Source organism: Phyllobates terribilis, unplaced genomic scaffold, assembly GCF_046119375.1.
Source record: "Phyllobates terribilis strain yellow unplaced genomic scaffold, ASM4611937v1 Scaffold_5__5_contigs__length_657084704, whole genome shotgun sequence".
In the NCBI taxonomy this organism is placed as follows: domain Eukaryota; kingdom Metazoa; phylum Chordata; class Amphibia; order Anura; family Dendrobatidae; genus Phyllobates; species Phyllobates terribilis.
The window spans coordinates 39,231,822-39,250,336 of NW_027362765.1; the positions used below are offsets into that span (position 1 = coordinate 39,231,822).

Below are 18,515 nucleotides of genomic sequence, written 5' to 3' on the forward strand. Positions count from 1 at the left end.
GGTATGATACTATGTGTGTGTATGGGGAAGTCAGGAGAGAGAGTCGACTGTGATTATTTGGCCTACAGCTATCTAATAATGTATGGGGCCATTAGTATTACACTGACAGGAGGGATAATACACCGCACTACAGTAGTACAGTGCATCACCGCAGCAATCGGAGGCTTGTATGTTGTATGATCGCACTAATGAGAGTTGTGGAAAAAAGATTCAAAATAGATTGTAAGTGAAAAAAAAAATCAGTTTTAGAAAAACAGAAGAACATTCTCCATTCTTGATGAAGACAGAGAGAAGACATCTTCTATATCAGCGGTAAAGGAAAGACAGTGTCCTCCACTTTATATGAGACAAAAAGAGAAGGAAGGGGCCTCTGTTCCCCAATGACACATCCCAGTATATTACCATGACAGCCGGGGCCTAACAACTGCCCATACTATGAGAGCAATATGTGTTTCCATGTTGTTGTCTTTCATAGTTGGGTTGTATGTATCTATCAGAGGAAAAGGATAAAAAAGATACGATTCTGAAAGTGGACATGGAATCACCTAAAGCCTCAACACTGAAGGGGTTAATGCGGCCTGCGCCCAGTAATGGGGGATCTCCACATACCTCCACCTGCAGAGCCGCCACCACATATATGGCTGTTCTGTGCCCACAGGACCTGTGATGAGGTCACAGGAGGGGAGGAGTCAGGGGTCACATGATCAGGGGCCTCAGTGGATGCAGGACTCTGCTGTGCTGGTTGTCATGGTGCTGGATGAGGTGAAGGTTATGTGTGGGGTCAGGAGGGGTTTACAGTGTGGATGTAGCAGAGCCGCGTGTGTACGAGGTGTACGGAGCAGAGCCGCGTGTGTACGAGGTGTACGGAGCGGAGCCGCGTGTGTACGAGGTGTACGGAGCGGAGCCGCGCGTGTACGAGGCGTACGGAGCGGAGCCGCGCGTGTACGAGGCGTACGGAGCGGAGCCGCGCGTGTACGAGGCGTACGGAGCGGAGCCGCGCGTGTACGAGGCGTACGGAGCGGAGCCGCGCGTGTACGAGGCGTACGGAGCGGAGCCGCGCGTGTACGAGGCGTACGGAGCGGAGCCGCGCGTGTACGAGGCGTACGGAGCGGAGCCGCGCGTGTACGAGGCGTACGGAGCGGAGCCGCGCGTGTACGAGGCGTACGGAGCGGAGCCGCGCGTGTACGAAGCGTACGGAGCGGAGCCGCGCGTGTACGAGGCGTACGGAGCGGAGCCGAGCGTGTACGAGGTGTATGGAGCGGAGCCGCGCGTGTACGAGGTGTACGGAGCGGAGCCGCGCGTGTACGAGGTGTACGGAGCGGAGCCGCACGTATGCGAGGTGTATGGAGCGGAGCCACGTGTGTACGAAGTGTACGGAGCCGTGTGCATGCAATGTGAGCAGAGCCGCATGCGTATGTTGTGAGCAGAGCCGTGTGTGTACGGAGCGGAGCCATGTGTATAAATAAGACTATACCTAAACAGAGTATTGAATATTTTATGAAATGTTTAGTAGGGTAGTGAAGGGCTCTGCTAGAAGAGTCTAACTTGTCATGGTGGCAGCTTAAAAAAATCTTTTTTCCAAAACAAAAGCCGCTGGCTATGTATCTGATATGGTGTTCGATGGGAACTGTTAATGTGTGATTGTTGAGGACCCAATGCAGAAGTGTTTTTCCAAGAGTGGGCGGTGGGACTGTGGAAAATTTAAGGGGTGCAAGGGGAGCTGGGGAGGAGCCTGGGCAGAGTCTCATCGCGTACAGCACTCACACAGTAGCTATACATCAGGTACAGCGCTCACACACACCGGATATGCAGTCACCCACAAGATATACAGTACAGACCAAAAGTTTGGACACACCTTCTCATTTAAAGATTTCTCTGTATTTTCATGACTATGAAAATTGTACATTCACACTGAAGGCATCAAAACTATGAATTAACACATGTGGAATTATATACTTAACAAAAAAGTGTGAAACAACTGAAAATATGTCTTATATTCTAGGTTCTTCAAAGTAGCCACCTTTTGCTTTGATGACTGCTTTGCACACTCTTAGCATTCTCTTGAATGTGATCCCCTGCTGTAATGTCTGTATCTTTCTTGAGTCCTCCCCTGCCCAGAAGTTGTGGCATGATCAGACCATGTTCCTGCACGGTAAGACACAGACATTACATAGTACACAGCAGGGGCACATTTATAAGATTATCTCAGCACAGGAACATTTTATTTAATCACATCTAATGGTGGAACTTATTATTATTCCAAGATCTATTGTTTAAAATAAACTTTTGTTCGTGGGAAAACCCCTTTAATAGTTTTCTTCTTCTGATTCATATCTTTGACTATCCATCCCGACAGGCGATTGCGTGAAGGCAGACAGTAACACATGCACCACAGTCTCAGCACCTTCACCTGAGTAAATCAGTCCCATCAATATCAAGAGGTCAAGTGACTAAAGCTGAATGCACCTAACTCCTGTGGAGATGTAAAATTATGTTTCCAACTGAGGAGCTCAGTTTGTTTCCAGATTCTAGCGGACATTCTGTAATTTAATTAACCCCTTTACAACCCAAGGTGGTTTTTACATTAATGACCAGGCCAATTTTTACAATTCTGACCACTGTCACTTTATGAGGTAATTACTCTGGAATGCTTCAACGGATCCCCCTGATTCTGAGTTTGTTTTTTCGTGACATATTGTACTTCATGATTGTGGTAAAATTTCTTCAATATCACTTGCGTTTATTTGTGAAAAAAAAATGGAAATTTGGCAAAAATTTGGAAAACTTTGCAATTTTTCAATATTTGAATTTTTATGCCCTTAAATCAGAGAGATATGCCACACAAAATAATTAATAAATAACATTTCCCACATGTCTACATTACATCAGCACAATTTTGGAACCAACATTTTTTTTTTATTGGGGAGCTATAAGGGTTAAAAGTTGACCAGCGATTTCTCATTTTTCCAACAAAATTTACAAAACCATTTTTTTTTTTTAGGGACCACATCATATTTAAAGTCACTTTGAGGGGTCTATATTATAGAAAATACCCAAAAGTGACACCATTCTAAAAACTGCACCCCTCAAGGTGCTCAAAACCACATTCAAGAACTTTATTAATCCTTCAGGTGCTTCACAGGAATTTTTGGAATGTGGAAGAAAAAAATGAACATTTAACTTTTTTTCACAAAAATGTTACTTTAGACTCAATTTTTTTTATTTTCGCAGGGGTAACAGGAAAAAATGGATCCCAAAATTTGTTGTGCAATTTCCCCCGGGCACGCAGATACCCCATATGTGGTGAAAAAACACTGTTTGGGCGCACGGCAGGGTTCGGAAGGGAAGGAGCGCCATTTGACTTTGTGATTGTAAAATTTGCTTGAATAATTAGCGGACGCCATGTTGCATTTGGGGAGCCCCTGATGTGCCAAAACAGTGGAAACCCCCCACAAGTGACACCATTTTGGAAACTAGACCCCTCAGGGAACTTATCTAGATGTGTGGTGAGCACCTTGAACCCCCAGGTGCTTCACAGAAGTTTATAACATTGAGCCGTAAAAATAAAATTTTCACATTTTTCCCACAAAAATGTTTTTCAGACCCCACTTTTGCATTTTCATAAGGGTAACAGAAGAAATTGCACTATGCAGTTTGTTGTGTAATTTCTCCTGAGTTAGCAGATACCCCATATGTGGGGGAAAACCACTGTTTGGGAGCGCGGCAGGGTTCGGAAGGGAAGGAGCGTCATTTGACTTTTTGATTGTAAAATTTGCTTGAATAATTAGCGGATGTGCCCCTGATGTGCCTAAACAGTGGAAACCCCCCACAAATGACCCCATTTTGGAACCTACACCCCTCAAGGATTTTATCAAAGGGGTATGGTTAACATTTTGAACCCAGAGGTACGACACAGAATTTGATAACATTAGGTCATCATATTGAATAAGTTGTCATTAGTCTTGAGCGCAAGTGCTCACTACTTGAGTTTGCATCGGGTACTCAGGTATGCACCATGTATCATGGGTGCTCAAGTGAAATGCTCGAGTCCCTGCCCGCATGTTTCACGGTTATTAGACACCCCCAAAAAAACATGCGGGGGATCGCTCGTGCATGGCAGGCAATCCCCGCGGGTTTTTTTGACCGCGAAGCATATGGGGCGGAGACTCGAGCACCCGCGATACTCAATGCATACCACCCGATGCAAACTCAAGTAGCGAGCACTTGCGTTCAACACTAGTTGCCATATCATCATCTTTTTTTTTTTTTTTTAAAAAAACAAAACAACCCTAACCCTACCCTAGCCCAACCCTAACATTAGCACAACCCTAACCCCAACCCCAGCCCTAGCGTTTATTTTTTACGCCGTTCCTAGTGCGGTATAAGTGATTAGACGACTTTATTCTTCGGGTCAGTGCGATTACAGAGATACCAGAATCATATCGGGTATTTATGATTGACAGCTGTCACACACTAAAAGACACATTTTGTAAAATCTAGTTTTTGCAGCACCATATTTTGAGCGCTATAATTTTTCCATATTTTGGCCGACAGTCATGTGACGGCTTGTTTTTTGCGGGATGAGTTGACGTTTTTATTGGTGTCATTTTCAGGCATGTGACATTTTTTGATCGCTTTCTATTCCAGCTTTTGGGAGGCAGAATAAACAAAAACCAACAATTCAGGAATTGTTTTTTTAAAAATTTTTTATTCTACTCCGCGTGTGGTAAAATTGATAAGGCAGCTTTTTTCTTCGGGTCAGTACGTTTACTATGGTACCACATTTATATAGTTTTTCTATGTTTTGGTGCTTTTACACAATAAAAGCTATTTTATAGAAAAAATTATTTTTTTGCATCGCTTTATTCTGAGAGCTATAACTTTTTGATTTTTCAGATGATGGAGCTGAGTGGTGGCTTGTTTTTTTGCGGGACAAGATGACGTTTTCAGCGGTACCATTTTTATTTATATTCGTCTTTTTGATCGCGTGTTATTCCAATTTTTGTTTGGCGGTATGATGATAAAGCATTGTTTTTTGCTTTGTTTTTTTTTTTTTTTTTACAGTGTTCACTGAAGGGGTTAACTAGTGGGACAATTTTATAGGTGAGGTCGTTCCGGACGCGGCGATACCAAATATGTGAACTTTTATTGTTTTTTTTTTCTCATAATAATATTTATTGATGGGTACATTATATTTTTATTTTTGGTGGATTATTATTTTTTTTTTTTTTAATATTTTTACAATTTTTTTTTTTTTCACTTTCTGAGAGTTTTTTTTATGTGTTTACGTTGTCCCACTATGGGACTTTCACTTTTTTTATTCTGATTGCCTGCATAGCATAGGGATGGAGCACCATTCTTGTGCTATGCAGGCTGTCAGCGCTGCACAGTGATAAGATAGTTTGGTCATGTACTGCGCATGACCAAAAAAATCTTCCTGCTGTCTGGTGACCGGGATGTTGTCTTGACGACATCGGGTCGTCAGGGCAGCATCCGGGAAGCCGTGGCAGACAGCGCTGGAGGCCGGAAGAGGAGGTGAGTATACCGATCACCTCCCCTTAGCCACTGCAATGCTGCGATTGACTTTGATCGCGGCATTGCGGGGGTTAATGTGCCGGGAGCGGTGCGGACCGCTCCCTGAGCATAGTACCGGGTGTCAGCTGTGACAGCTGACACCCGGTGGCGATCGCGCCCGCACAGCCTGTGTGCGCGATCGCCATGACGTACTAATACGGGTCAGGCTCTTAAAGCCCAGGGCACTGACGCGTATTAATACATCATGGGCTTTAAAGGGGTTAATATAGAATTTTCCTCTTCATTTGCTTTCCAGCCAGACTGAATGGGCCAACCATTACCATACCATTAACTTGGGAAAATATATTTTTTTTACTACAATAACATTTTTGTGGAAAAAAATTAGATTTTTTTTTCTTTTCACAAGTCAACATTAGAATTTTCTGTGAAGCACCTGGGGGTTTAAGGTGCTCACCACACATCTAGATAAATTCATTGGGAGGAGGGGGGGGGGGTCTAGTTTCCAAAAAGGGGACACTTTTTAGGCATTTCCACTGTTTAGGCACATCAGGGGCTCTGCAAACGCGACATGACGCCCGCAGACCATTCCATCAAAGTCTGCATTCCAAAATGTCACTCCTTCCATTCCGAGCCCTGATGTGCGCCCACACAGTAGTTTTCTCCCACATATCAGGTATCAGCGTACTCAGGAGAATTTGCACAACAACTGTTGCGGTCCAATTTCTCCTGTTACAGCTGTGAAAATAAAAAAATTAGGATAAAAGAAAGTTTTTGTGGAAAAAAAGTGATTTTTTTTATTTTTACAGCTGTTATAAACTTTGGTGAAATACTTGGGAGTTCAAAGTACGCACCACACATCTAGCCAAGTTTCTTAAGGGGTCTAGTTTCCAAAATGGGGTCACTTTTGGGGGGTTTCCACTGTTCAGGCACATCAGGGGCTCCCCAAACGAGTCATGGCATTGGCTCTTAATTCTAGCTAGTTTTCCACTGAAAAAGTCAAACAGTGCTCCTTCCTTTCCGAGCCCTGCTGTGCACCCAAACAATGGTTTTCCCCCACATACTGGGTATCATTATACGCAGGAAAAATTGCTCAACAACTTTTGGGGTCCAATTTCTTCTGTTGCCCTTGTGAAAATAAAAAATTGGGGCTAAAAGATAATCTTTTGGGAAAAAAAGTGATTTTTTAATTTTCACGGCACTACGTTATAAACTGTTGTGAAACACTTGGGGGTTCAAAGTGTGCACCACACACACAAGTTCCTCAAGGGGTCTAGTTTCCAAAATGGTGTCACTTGTGGGGGTTTCCACTGTTTAAGCACATCAGGGGCTCCCCAAATGCGACATGGCGTCCGCTAATTATTCAATCAAATTTTACATTAAAAAAGTCAAATGGTGATCCTTCCCTTTCAAGCCGTGCACCCAAACAGTGGTTTCCCCCCACATATGGGGTATCGGCACGCTCAGGAGAAATCTCATAACACATTTTGGGGTCCATTTTTTCCTGTTACCCTTGCCAAAATAAAAAATGTTGGGTCTAAAGTAAAAAAAAATTGTGAAAAAGGTTAAATGTTCATGGTTTTCTTCCACATTCCAAAAATTCCTGTGAAGCACCTGAAGAGTTAATAAACTTCTGGATTATGGTCTTGAGCACCTTGAGGGGAGCAGTTTTTAAAATGGTGTCACTTTGGGGTATTTTCTGTAATAAAAGCAGGCCCCTGCCCCAAATGTGATGTGGTCCCTAAAAAAATGGTTTGGTAACTTTTATTGGAAAAATTAGAAATCGCTGGTCAACTTTTAACCCTTATAACTTCCTAACAAAGATTTTCATTCCAAAATTGTGCTGATGTAAAGTAGACATGTGGGAAATGTTATTTATTAACTATTTTGTGTGACATATCTCTCTGACTTAAGGGCATCAAAATTCAAAGTTTGAAAATTGCAAAATTTTCGCCAATTTTCCAATTTTTTCACAAATAAACATGTCATATCAAATAAATCTTACCTCTATTCTGAAGTACAATATGTCACAAGAAAAATAATCTCAGAATCAGTGGGATTTGTTGAAGTGTTCCAGAGTTATTACCTCAAAGTGACACTGGTCAGAATTGTAAAAATTAGCCTGGTCATTAACGTGCAAACAGTGGTTAAAAGCTTAAAAGTTGTTATAGTGTCTGCCATTACTACCTCTTGTGGTCGGGTATTCCACAGTCTGACTGCTCTAACTGTAAATAACCCTTTCCTATTTAGCTGCCGGAATCGCCTTTCTTCCACCCATAATGAGTGCCCCCTGGTCCTTAGTATGGTCTTTGGAAGGAAGAAGTCATGTGCCAGTCCTTTGTACTGACCACACATATATTTATACATGTAAATGAGATCCCCTCGAAGACGTCTTTTTTCTAAGCTAAACAAGCTCAACCTTTTCAATCACTCATCATATGAGAGGCCTTCCATCCCTTGTAATAATTTAATTGCCCTCCTTTGAACTAACTCTAGCTTATGAATATATTTTTTAAAATGTGGAGCCCAAAACTGGATCCCATATTCCAGATGTGGCCTCACAAGTGATTTATGAAGGGGCAACAATACATTGGGATCGCAGGATTTTCTCTCTTTTTATACACCCTAAAATCTTGTTTGCTTTTGCGGCTGCTGCTTGACATTGGAGTTCTGCTGCTCAGCTTACTTGTAACCAAAATACCCAAGTCCTTCTATTTTGTGGTCCCGAGTACACTCCCATTTAATGTACACTCTCCTCATGTTCCCTCTTCGACCGCTTACAATCTGGCTTCCGACCACATCACTTAACTGAAACTGCCCTGACCAAAGTCACCAATGACCTACTAACCGCCAAATCCAAGCGACACTACTCTGTCCTCCTCCTCCTGGACCTGTCATCTGCCTTTGACACAGTCGACCATTCCCTCTTACTACAGACCCTTTCATCTCTTGGTATCATGGACTTGGCCCTATCTTGGATCTCCTCATACCTAACAGACAGAACTTTCAGCATCTCCCACTCGCATACCACCTCCTCATCTTGCCCCCTATCTGTCGGTGTCCCCCAAGGTTCAGCTCTAGGACCTCTGCTCTTCTCCATCTACACCTTTGGCCTGGGACAGCTCATAGAGTCTCACGGCTTTCAGTATCACATCTACGCCAATGACACACTTATGTGTCTCTGGACCCGATATCTCCTGCCTACTAACCAGAATCCCACAATGTCTGTCCACTATCTCATCCTTCTTCTCTGCCAGATTTCTAAAACTTAACATGGATAAAACAGAATTCATCATCTTTCCACCTTCTCATTCATTCCCCCCATCTGACCTATCCATCAACATCAATGGCTGCCCACTCTCCCCAGTCCCACAAGCTCGCTGCCTCAGGGTTACCCTGAACTCTGATCTCTCCTTCAAACCACATATCCAAGCCCTTTCCACTTCCTGCCGACTCGAACTCAAAAACCATCTCCCGCATCCGAGAATTCCTCAGCATAGACTCTGCAAAAACACTGGTGCATGCCCTCATCATCTCCCGCCTCGACTACTGCAACCTCCTGCTCTGTGGCCTCCCTTCCAACACTCTCACCCCCCCTCCAATCTATCCTAAACTCTGCTGCCCGACTAATCCACCTGTCCCCCCCCCGCTATTCCCCGGCCTCTCCCGTCTGTCAACCCCTTCACTGGCTCCCCATTGCACAGAGAATCCAGTTCAAAACCCTAACCCTGGTATACAAATCCATACACAACCTGTCTCCTCCATAGATCTGTGACCTAGTCTCCTGGTACTGACCTGCACGCAACCTTCGATCCTCACAAGATCTCCTGTTCTACTCCCCTCTTATCTCCTCTTCCCACAATCGCATACAAGATTTCTCCCGTGTATCCCCCCTACTCTGGAACTCTCTGCCCCAACATATCAGACTCTCGCCTACCATGGAAACCTTCAAAAGAAACCTGAAGACCCACCTCTTCCGGCAAGCCTACAACCTGCAGTAACCACCACTCCATAACATTGCTGCACGACCAGCTCTACCCTCACCTACTGTATCCTCACCCATTCCTCGTGCGCAGGGTCCTGTCTCTTCCTGTACCAGTTGCCGACTCGTTTTGTTAAGATTATTTTAAGTGTTTTTGCTATGTATACCCCCGTTTTCACATGTAAAGCGCCATGGAATAAATGGCGCTATAATAATAAATAATGTATATGCAGCAATAGGATTACTCTGTCCTAGGTGCATTACTCTACATTAAACCTTATCTGCCAAGTGTTTGCCCATTCAGTCATCTTATCCAGATAATTTTGCAATATTGTAATGTCAAGATCAGATTTTAATATCCCACATAGTTTGGTGTCATCAGCAAAGATTGACACTTTACTCTCAATCCAATCCACTAGGTCATTAATAAAGAGGTTAAAAAGAATCGGTGCTAGCACAGATCTCTGCGGTCCCCACTGCTGACTATATCCCATTTAGAGAACGTACCAATTATGACAACTCTTTGTTTCCTGTCATTTAGCCAATTCCTTACCCATCTGCATATAGTTCCCCCAAGTCCTTGCTTCCATAGCTTCAGTTTAAGGCTGCTATGTGGTACAGTATCAAATGCCTTTGCAAAGTCCAGATAAATCACATCAGCCACATTACCAACATCCAGATTTACACTTACCTCCTCATAGAAATTCAACATGTTGGTTAGAAACGACTTATCTTCCACGAGTCCATGCTAGTTGTCATTTATTATATTATTCTCTGCAATATATCTCTGCAAGTCATCTCTTATGATGCCCTCAAAAACTTTGCACACCACTGATGTCAGACTTACCAGATGGTAGTTACCCCAATACACCTTCTTACCTTTCTTAAATATTGGTACCACATCAGTCATCCTCCAATCTTGTGACATCACCTCTGTTACAAAAGAGTCTAAAAATATTAGATATATCAGTCTGTCAATTACTGAGCTCAACTCCCTGAGTATCCGTGGATGAATACCATCTGGGCTAGGGGATTTGTCAATGTTTAATTTGCTCATACACAGACGTACTTTTTATGTGTTAAACTAGTTATATCAGGTGGTGGATTTTTGCCTTGTTGAATGATACCTGGGTCAGTTCATTGGTGAACATGGATGAAAAGTGTCTAAGATCTCAGCTTTTTTTTCTGTCCTCTATAATTATTTGGTATTATCGTATTTTAAGGGGCCGATACCATGTTTTTTTCTTTTTGGCATTGATGAATTCATAAAAAATGTTGGGATTTATTTTAATGTCGCTGGCGATTTGTTCCCATGCAGATAACTTAGTTAGCTTGATTTCTTTTTTATATTTCTTATTTAGGTCGTTATACTCCTGTAATGCTATTTCTGTATGCTCGCCCTTCAAGATTTTGAATGCCCTTCATTTTTGGTTTATTTGTACTGTCTTATTTATCCATAATGGTTTCTTTTTATTCCTGGACAGTTTATTACCAGAGGGTATAAGTTTTCTACAGGATTCTAGTAGTATTTCCTTAAACCTGCCTCATTTCCAGTTACCATGACCATTAGAGAATTTTTTTTTTTTCTAAAAAAAATTTTACAATATTTTTTAAAAGTTGACAAATTTGGTAGGGAAAAATGAAAAGATGGAAACTGGCAATGTTGGGAAGGGATTAATGAATCTTGGAAACTTTTGCCAGCTTAAATGCAGGAAGCCATAGTTGTGGCAACTTTCCCAGGCTTAGGCAAGACCACTTTACCAGATTCATACATACATATTTCTTATAACAGCTGATGTCAAGATATTGGTAAAAGTACTGGCCAACAGATAGAATACAGTAAGCCTTCAGATCCCATCAGATAACTGCGGAGGTAGGGCCATATTCTCGTTGAACACTGCATAAGCATTTCACAGTACTGAATGGCCCAACCTAGAATTGTAAATAAATCATATCCAGCAGATTTGATCAGAGACTCAAAGTTTTTTTGTTAGGGTATGTAGAAGAAATGACACTGGACGCACATGGTAAAACTGCAGTAGGACGTTTATTGTTTCTTGCACATAAATTGATGACATTTAGATGGATTCAGATGAACCCTCCTACAAAACGTGATTAACAAAGTCATTACCACAGGACTGTATGAAAAAGTGATTTATTCTAAAAGAAACACTATAGCCAAAAATGAGAAATACTTTGGACTTGGCTTCCAGTGTGCTCGTACAAGACAGGGTCTTTGTCCCTGGAGCTTGTCTACTCGGTATAATGAGACTCTGATCTTGTTCATATACAGAGGGTTTGAGTATAATAGAAACTGCCTAAATGTGAGGACCTTGTCTGAACTATATGTCATTGTACAGAGAACTATGGAGATAGCGCTATTCTTCTGTATAAAATATGTGATGTTAATGTAGCCCTAAAATTTCTGTACATGAGGCCTCTGTATAGATAATCTTACCCCAGCATTCCGGATTGGGCGAAAGGACATGGATGGGAGCTATTTTTTTGTAATTTCTCTTTGAAAAAATTTGTAACAAATAAAATCTGATTGAAAAAAAAACAGACTCTTCTTGCCACCATTTTGAATGTGCTCTCAATTTGCACAAATTGGATACCAAAAAAAGTATTTAAATGTATACAAAATTTGTGCAAGGACCTTGTTTGGAGAGGTAAAGAGCCGAGGCTAAAAGGTATTCATCTCCAAAAGTCTACAAAATAAAGAGGATTGGCAACTGGTCTATTTCACGGCTTCGCAATTGGGAGCTTGGAGATCTATGAATCAGCAGATTTGGATGAAATGGACGACACAAAGTTTTATGACTTGTCACTTATAATGGGCTTGAAATTTTGGGAACAGAAAAACTTGGGATAAAACCCATTTCTGAAAACCCAACACTGAAACTTTAATATGATTTGATGGAATATGAAGATCAGTGAATATAAGCAATACTAGATTTCACTTCAATATGAGAGAACTGTACTTTTCAGAACATATTTTTCTTGACAGAATATGAATTTTAGAATAATGACTATATATGAATATAAATAAAATATCAGTTACTGGAGAATAGAAGGATAAGGCTAATGGAAGAGTTGGAGTGGATACTCAGCCTAGAGAAAGACTACATAATGGCATAATTAGGGAACAGGATTGGCCGACTATTACTCCAGAAAAAAGTAAATGTATGAAACAAGCATCACCAATAAATGAAGAACATTAGTCTAGAATACTTGGACAACTACCTTTGCTGCCTAGAAATCCAGCGTATATAAATTTTGCTATCGTTCTTTTCACATAGGATGCATTTTCACACCACAGGTTTTGTGAAAAAAAACAACAAAAAGAACCCTTAGTGTCCTAAACATAACATTAAATTGGGAGACACCTATCATATGTTGTGCTTTAAACGTCAGATTATTATTTTACTAGTTTATTATTATTGTAATATAGAAAAGTGAAAGATGTATATATACACTGTGTGCAGAATTATTAGGCAAATTGCATTTTAGAGGATTATTTTTATTATTGATCAACAACTATGTTCTCAATCAACCCAAAAGACTCAAATATCCAAGCTTAATATTTTTGGAAGTTGGAGTGTTTTTTTTTTAGATTTGGCTATCTTAGGAGGATATCTGTTTGTGCAGGTAACTATTACTGTGCAGAATTATTAGGCAACTTAATAAAAACCAAATATAATCCCATCTCACTTATTTTCACCAGGTAAACCAATATCAGTGCACAAAATTTAGAAATAAACATTTCTGACATGCAAAAACAAAAACCAAAAAAAATGAGTGATGAATATAGCCACCTTTCTTTATGATGACACTCAACAGCCTTCCATCCATAGATTCTGTTAGTTGCTTGATCTGTTTTCGATCAACATTGCGTGCAGCAGCCACCACAGCCTCCCAGACACTGCTCCGAGAGGTGTACTGTTTTCCCTCCCTGTAGATCTCACATTTTATGATGGACCACAGGTTCTCTATGGGGTTCAGATCAGGTGAACAAGGGGGCCATGTCATTATTTTTTCTTCTTTTAGACCTTTACTGGCCAGCCACACTGTGGAGTAGTTTGATGCATGTGATGGAGCATTGTCCTGCATGAAAATCATGTTTTTCTTGAACGATACCGACTTTTTCCTGTACCACTGCTTGAAGAAGTTGTCTTCCAGAAACTGGCAGTAGGTCTGGGAGTTGAGCTTCACTCCATCCTCAACCCGAAAAGGTCCCACAAGTTCATCTTTGATGATACCAGCCCATACCAGTATCCCACCTCCACCTTGCTGGCGTCTGAGTCGGAGTGGAGCTCTCTGCCCTTTACTGATCCAGCCTCTAGCCCATTCATCTAGCCCATCAAGAGTCACTCTCATTTCATCAGTCCATAAAACCTTTGAAAAATGAGTCTTAAGATATTTCTTGGCCCATTCTTGACTTTTATCTTATGTTTCTTGTTCAAAGGTGGTCGTTTTTCAGCCTTCCATACCTTGGCCATGTCCCTGAGTATCGCACACCTTGTGCTTTTTGATACTCCAGTAACGTTACAGCTCTTAAATATGGCAAAAATGGTGGCGAATGGCATCTTGACAGCCTTATGCTTGATTTTCCTCAATTCATGGGCAGTTATTTTGCACCTTTTTTGGCCAACACGCTTCTTGCGACCCTGTTGGCTACTTGCCATGAAACGCTTGATTGTTCGGTGATCACGCTTCAAAAGTTTGGAAATTTCAAGACTGCTGCATCCCTCTGCAATACATCTCACAATTTTGGACTTTTCAGAGCCCGCCAAATCTCTCTTCTGACCCATTTTGCCAAAGGAAAGGAAGTTGCCTAATAATTAAGCACACCTTATATAGGGTGTTGATGTCATTAGTCAACACCCCTCCTCATTACAGAGATGCACATCACCAGATTTACTTAATTTGTAGTTGGCTCTCAAGCCTATGCAGCTTGGAGTAGGACAACATGTATAAAAAGTATCATGTGATCAAAATACACATATGCGTAATAATTCTGCACAGTGTGTGTATATATATATATTATATATATATATATATATATATATATATATATATTGGAATATTTAATTCACATGGAATATTGCATTTTTTGCTTTTTGGATAGCAGATGTCTATTAGTAACTGCATATACTTTTAATTCTAACGTAAGTTGTAAATTGCTTTCTCTTTCATATGTACTTATGTCTATACATCAATAGATGTTACATGTTTTCTTGTACAATGTCAATAACATATATGGTTTCTCTTTATGTGAGGCTTTTTTGATGGTCAACAAAATATAATGTTCAAGTAAAACATTTCTCACTTTCTAGGGATGAAAATGGCTTCTACTGTGTGTGAGATTTTTGATGGTCAAGAAGACGCCATTTGTGACTAAAAGATTTCCCACATTCTGAACATGAATATGGCTTCTCCCCCGTGTGAGTTCTATGATGTGAAGCAAGATGATATTTATTTGCAAAACATTTCCCACATTCTGAACAGGAAAATGGCTTCTCCCCTGTGTGAGTTTGATGATGTTTATCAAGTTGTGATTTCTTTGCAAAACATTTCCCACATTCTGAACATGAATAAGGCTTCTCCCCTATGTGAATTTTTTGGTGTTTTAAAAGACTTGATCTATCAGCAAAACATTTATCACACTCTGGACATGAAAATGGCTTCTCCCCTGTGTGAGTTCTCTGGTGTGCAACAAGATGTGGTTTATCTATAAAACTTTTCTCACATTCTGAACAAGAAAAAGGTTTCACCCCTGTGTGAGTTCTCTGATGTGTAACAAGATGTGTTTTATCTGCAAAACATTTCCCACATTCTGAACATGAATAAGGCATCTCCCCTGTGTGAAGTTTCTGGTGTTTACAAAGATTTGAAAACATTGTAAACCTTTTCTCACATTCTGGACATGAATATGGCTTCTCACCTGTGTGAATTCTTTGGTGTTTAACAAGACTTGATTTAATAGCAAAACATTTGTCACATTCTGAACATGAATGTGGCTTTCCCCCTTTGTGAATTTTCTGGTGTCTTTTAAGATGTGATTTCTGATTAAAACATTTACCACATTCTGAACATGAAAAAGGGTTCTTCTTTGTGTGAGTTCTCTGATGTTTAACAAGATTTGATTTTTTTTTAAAACAATTTCTACATTTTGAACATGAAAAAGGTTTCTCCCCTGTGTGACTTCTCTGATGTGTAACAAGATTTGATTTGAGTTTAAAACAGTTTCCACATTCTGAACATGAATATTGCTTCTCTCCTGTGTGAGTTCTCTTATGTCTAACAAGACCTGATTTATGGTTAAAGTATTTCCCACATTCTGAACATGAATATGGTTTATTTACTTCTTTAGCTTTCCTTTTGTGATATTCCTTTTTCTTAATAGTCTGTGGTGAATCAGAAGATAGCACCTGTTTAACAGGATCAGATGATGGATCTTTGCTGTGAAGGGATGATGATATGTCTGGGATAGTGGCATACACTTTAAATATATCCTGTGTGATATCAAGTTTATTTGATTTCAAACTTGAACATGTCTGATGCCCCTCTGATCTCCTGGTACAGTCATCTGTCAAGAATAAAAGCAATTATTTTTTAATGTCCATAGAAATTGCAAGTTATGTAGAAAAATGTAATTATTCAATAAGAAAAAATAATTTCACAATCTAACAATAGACCGTAGAGCAGCGGTGGGGAATCTTTTTTTTCTGCCAAGGGCCATTTGGATATTTATATAATCTTTTGAGGGCCGTACAAATTGCGCTCTAACAGCACCCACAAAGTACATCCTGATTCAGGCACTGTTGCCAGGGCATACTCTTTCACTGCATGCACCTCAGCATTCAGTAGTGAATACTATGTGCGCGTGCTAACAGAACAAGAAGAAGGCTAGCAGTCAGCAAAATACAGCTGCCAGCCCAGGCACTGCAGTCCCCGAAAATCTGCCCAGGGGCCGGATAAAAATTCATCGAGGGCCATAAATGACCCCCAGGCCTGAGGTTCCTCACCCCTGTTGTAGAGCACGGACCAATAGAGCATGATGTTCTGCTCTCTTTGTTCATTCTGCCTTCCAATTATAGGATTAAAGCCATCAAAAATATGATGTAGCCCAAAATTACACCTAGAAAAACTTCTACTCTCAAAAAAACAAGACCCCTCTCAGGTCCAGCATTGGTCAACAGAAAAAATAGAGGGTCTCCACCTTGATAGTAGCTCTAAGGCTCTTAAAAAGCAACATGGTTTCTATGAGCCAATCCAGCAAAACCTATGCTTCTAAAGCCACATATCCCTCCTCTTCTGAGCCTTGCAGTACAAACAACCACAGTTAGCACCCATGTATTTGGCATTGCTGTGATGATAAGAACTCAATTAATTTGCAGTGTGAGTAGCTCCAGAAGCACAAGCTGGTCACAATGTATTGGACCATAAAATGGTATATTTGCAACTTTGACTCTGCAACACCCACTGCATTTTAATTTTTGGGAGTCAAAATAGTCACTACACCTATAGATTAATTCACTGAGTGGTATAATTTCCAAAACAGTAACTTTATGCGGTTTTCTGCTGTTCTCGTTTTTCAAGCAAAAAAAACTTCAGGAAAACAGCAGCAATTTTTTTCACGAAGCTCCTTTTGCAGCATCTATTTGGTTGCTTTTTACAATGTCTTTGGTCACGAACGGTTTTCTTTTTTTTTGTTTCCTTCCACCTTACAAACTAGTGAGCATCTTCTAAGCAGAAGCTGCATGAAGAATGGTCAGGTCACTTCTTGCCTGATAAAGACGTTGTGTGCACATACTCGAAATGGTTCACAAACCTTCTGATTGCGGTTTTTGATAGTATGTAGTGCAATTTTCCAAAATTTAAAGTAGCAGTCAAAATCTTGGACACATCTGTTCATGCAAAGGTTTTCTTTGTTCTTATTGGAATGTGAGCATTGTAGAGCAAGACTAAAGGTAGAATGTATGAAACAATCCAGAATATGTGTAAAACGAGAGATTCCTCAAGGTGTTCCTCATTTCTCTCATAACAGCTATAGTCCCCTCTTGTTAATCTCTCAAGTATCTTCATCAGGAAGTCACCTAAAATTGCTTCCAATGAACAAGTATGCCTTTTCAGAAGTTTATTTGTAGAGACAATGGCTTCCAGAAAGTGTTTGTGATCATTAGTTAAGTGTGTTTTGCAGAGACAGTATTGGTACGCAGTGCCATACAGTATTGAGTCCTATTCCACAACTGTTCTAAGGCAGAATATGGTAAGAACCACCAAAGTAAGAAATTAAAAGCAACAGCCCATTACTTTAAGGTACTTTTAAACCATGAAATTGGTAGAACCTTAAAGGTATCCTCAAGTGCAGCTATGAAACCCATCAATAATCATGATGAAACTGTTTTACAAGGACCTTCCCAGGAAAGGAACCCCAAGAATTACCTCTGCTGCAGAGGATAAGTTCAACAGAGCAGGTGAGTAGAAAGAAGCAAAAGAAAACCGGCACGATTCAGATCGCATACCTTGGTTATATTTAGAGAATATACAGTTTGCAGTCTCAAAAAATGCAAATTGACAGCACCTCAGATAACAGCTCTCATAAATGATCCTCAGACATCAAGGAGCAGACACGTGACATGGCCTACATAATCACCCGATCTCAACCCAATTGAGATGGTTTGGGATAGGTTGGACTTCAGAGTGAAGGCAAACCAGTCAACTGGTGCTCAGCATCTGGGTGAACTCCTTCAAGATAGTTGAAGAAAATCATTTCAGGTGACTACCTAATTAGGCTACATGCCAGAATGCCAAGGGGGTGTAAAGCAGTCACCAGAGTAAAAGTGGGGTAGTGTGAGAAATCGAAGATATAACACATTCTGGTTTGTTTCACATGTGTTTTTTTTCACCTTGCTTCCATGTGTTGTTTCGTAGTTGTGCTCCTTTAGGTCGGGGTCCCACTAGTGTATGGCTCCCTGCTGCGAGAGGGAGCAGAATG

The 18,515-nt window shown here is 40.8% G+C and overlaps 2 protein-coding genes across 2 annotated transcripts in view; both read right to left on the reverse strand.

The window, feature by feature from the left end:
- Window positions 1-678, reverse strand: part of LOC141270661 (gastrula zinc finger protein XlCGF66.1-like) — a 268,510-nt gene extending 267,832 nt beyond the window's left edge. The window contains exon 1 of the mRNA XM_073680756.1: window positions 610-678. The gene's annotated coding sequence lies outside the window, so the exon portion shown is untranslated. The remainder of the gene's footprint in view (window positions 1-609) is intronic.
- Window positions 1-18,515, reverse strand: part of LOC141270690 (uncharacterized) — a 174,626-nt gene that overhangs the window by 134,522 nt on the left and 21,589 nt on the right. The gene's annotated exons all lie outside the window — the stretch shown is intronic.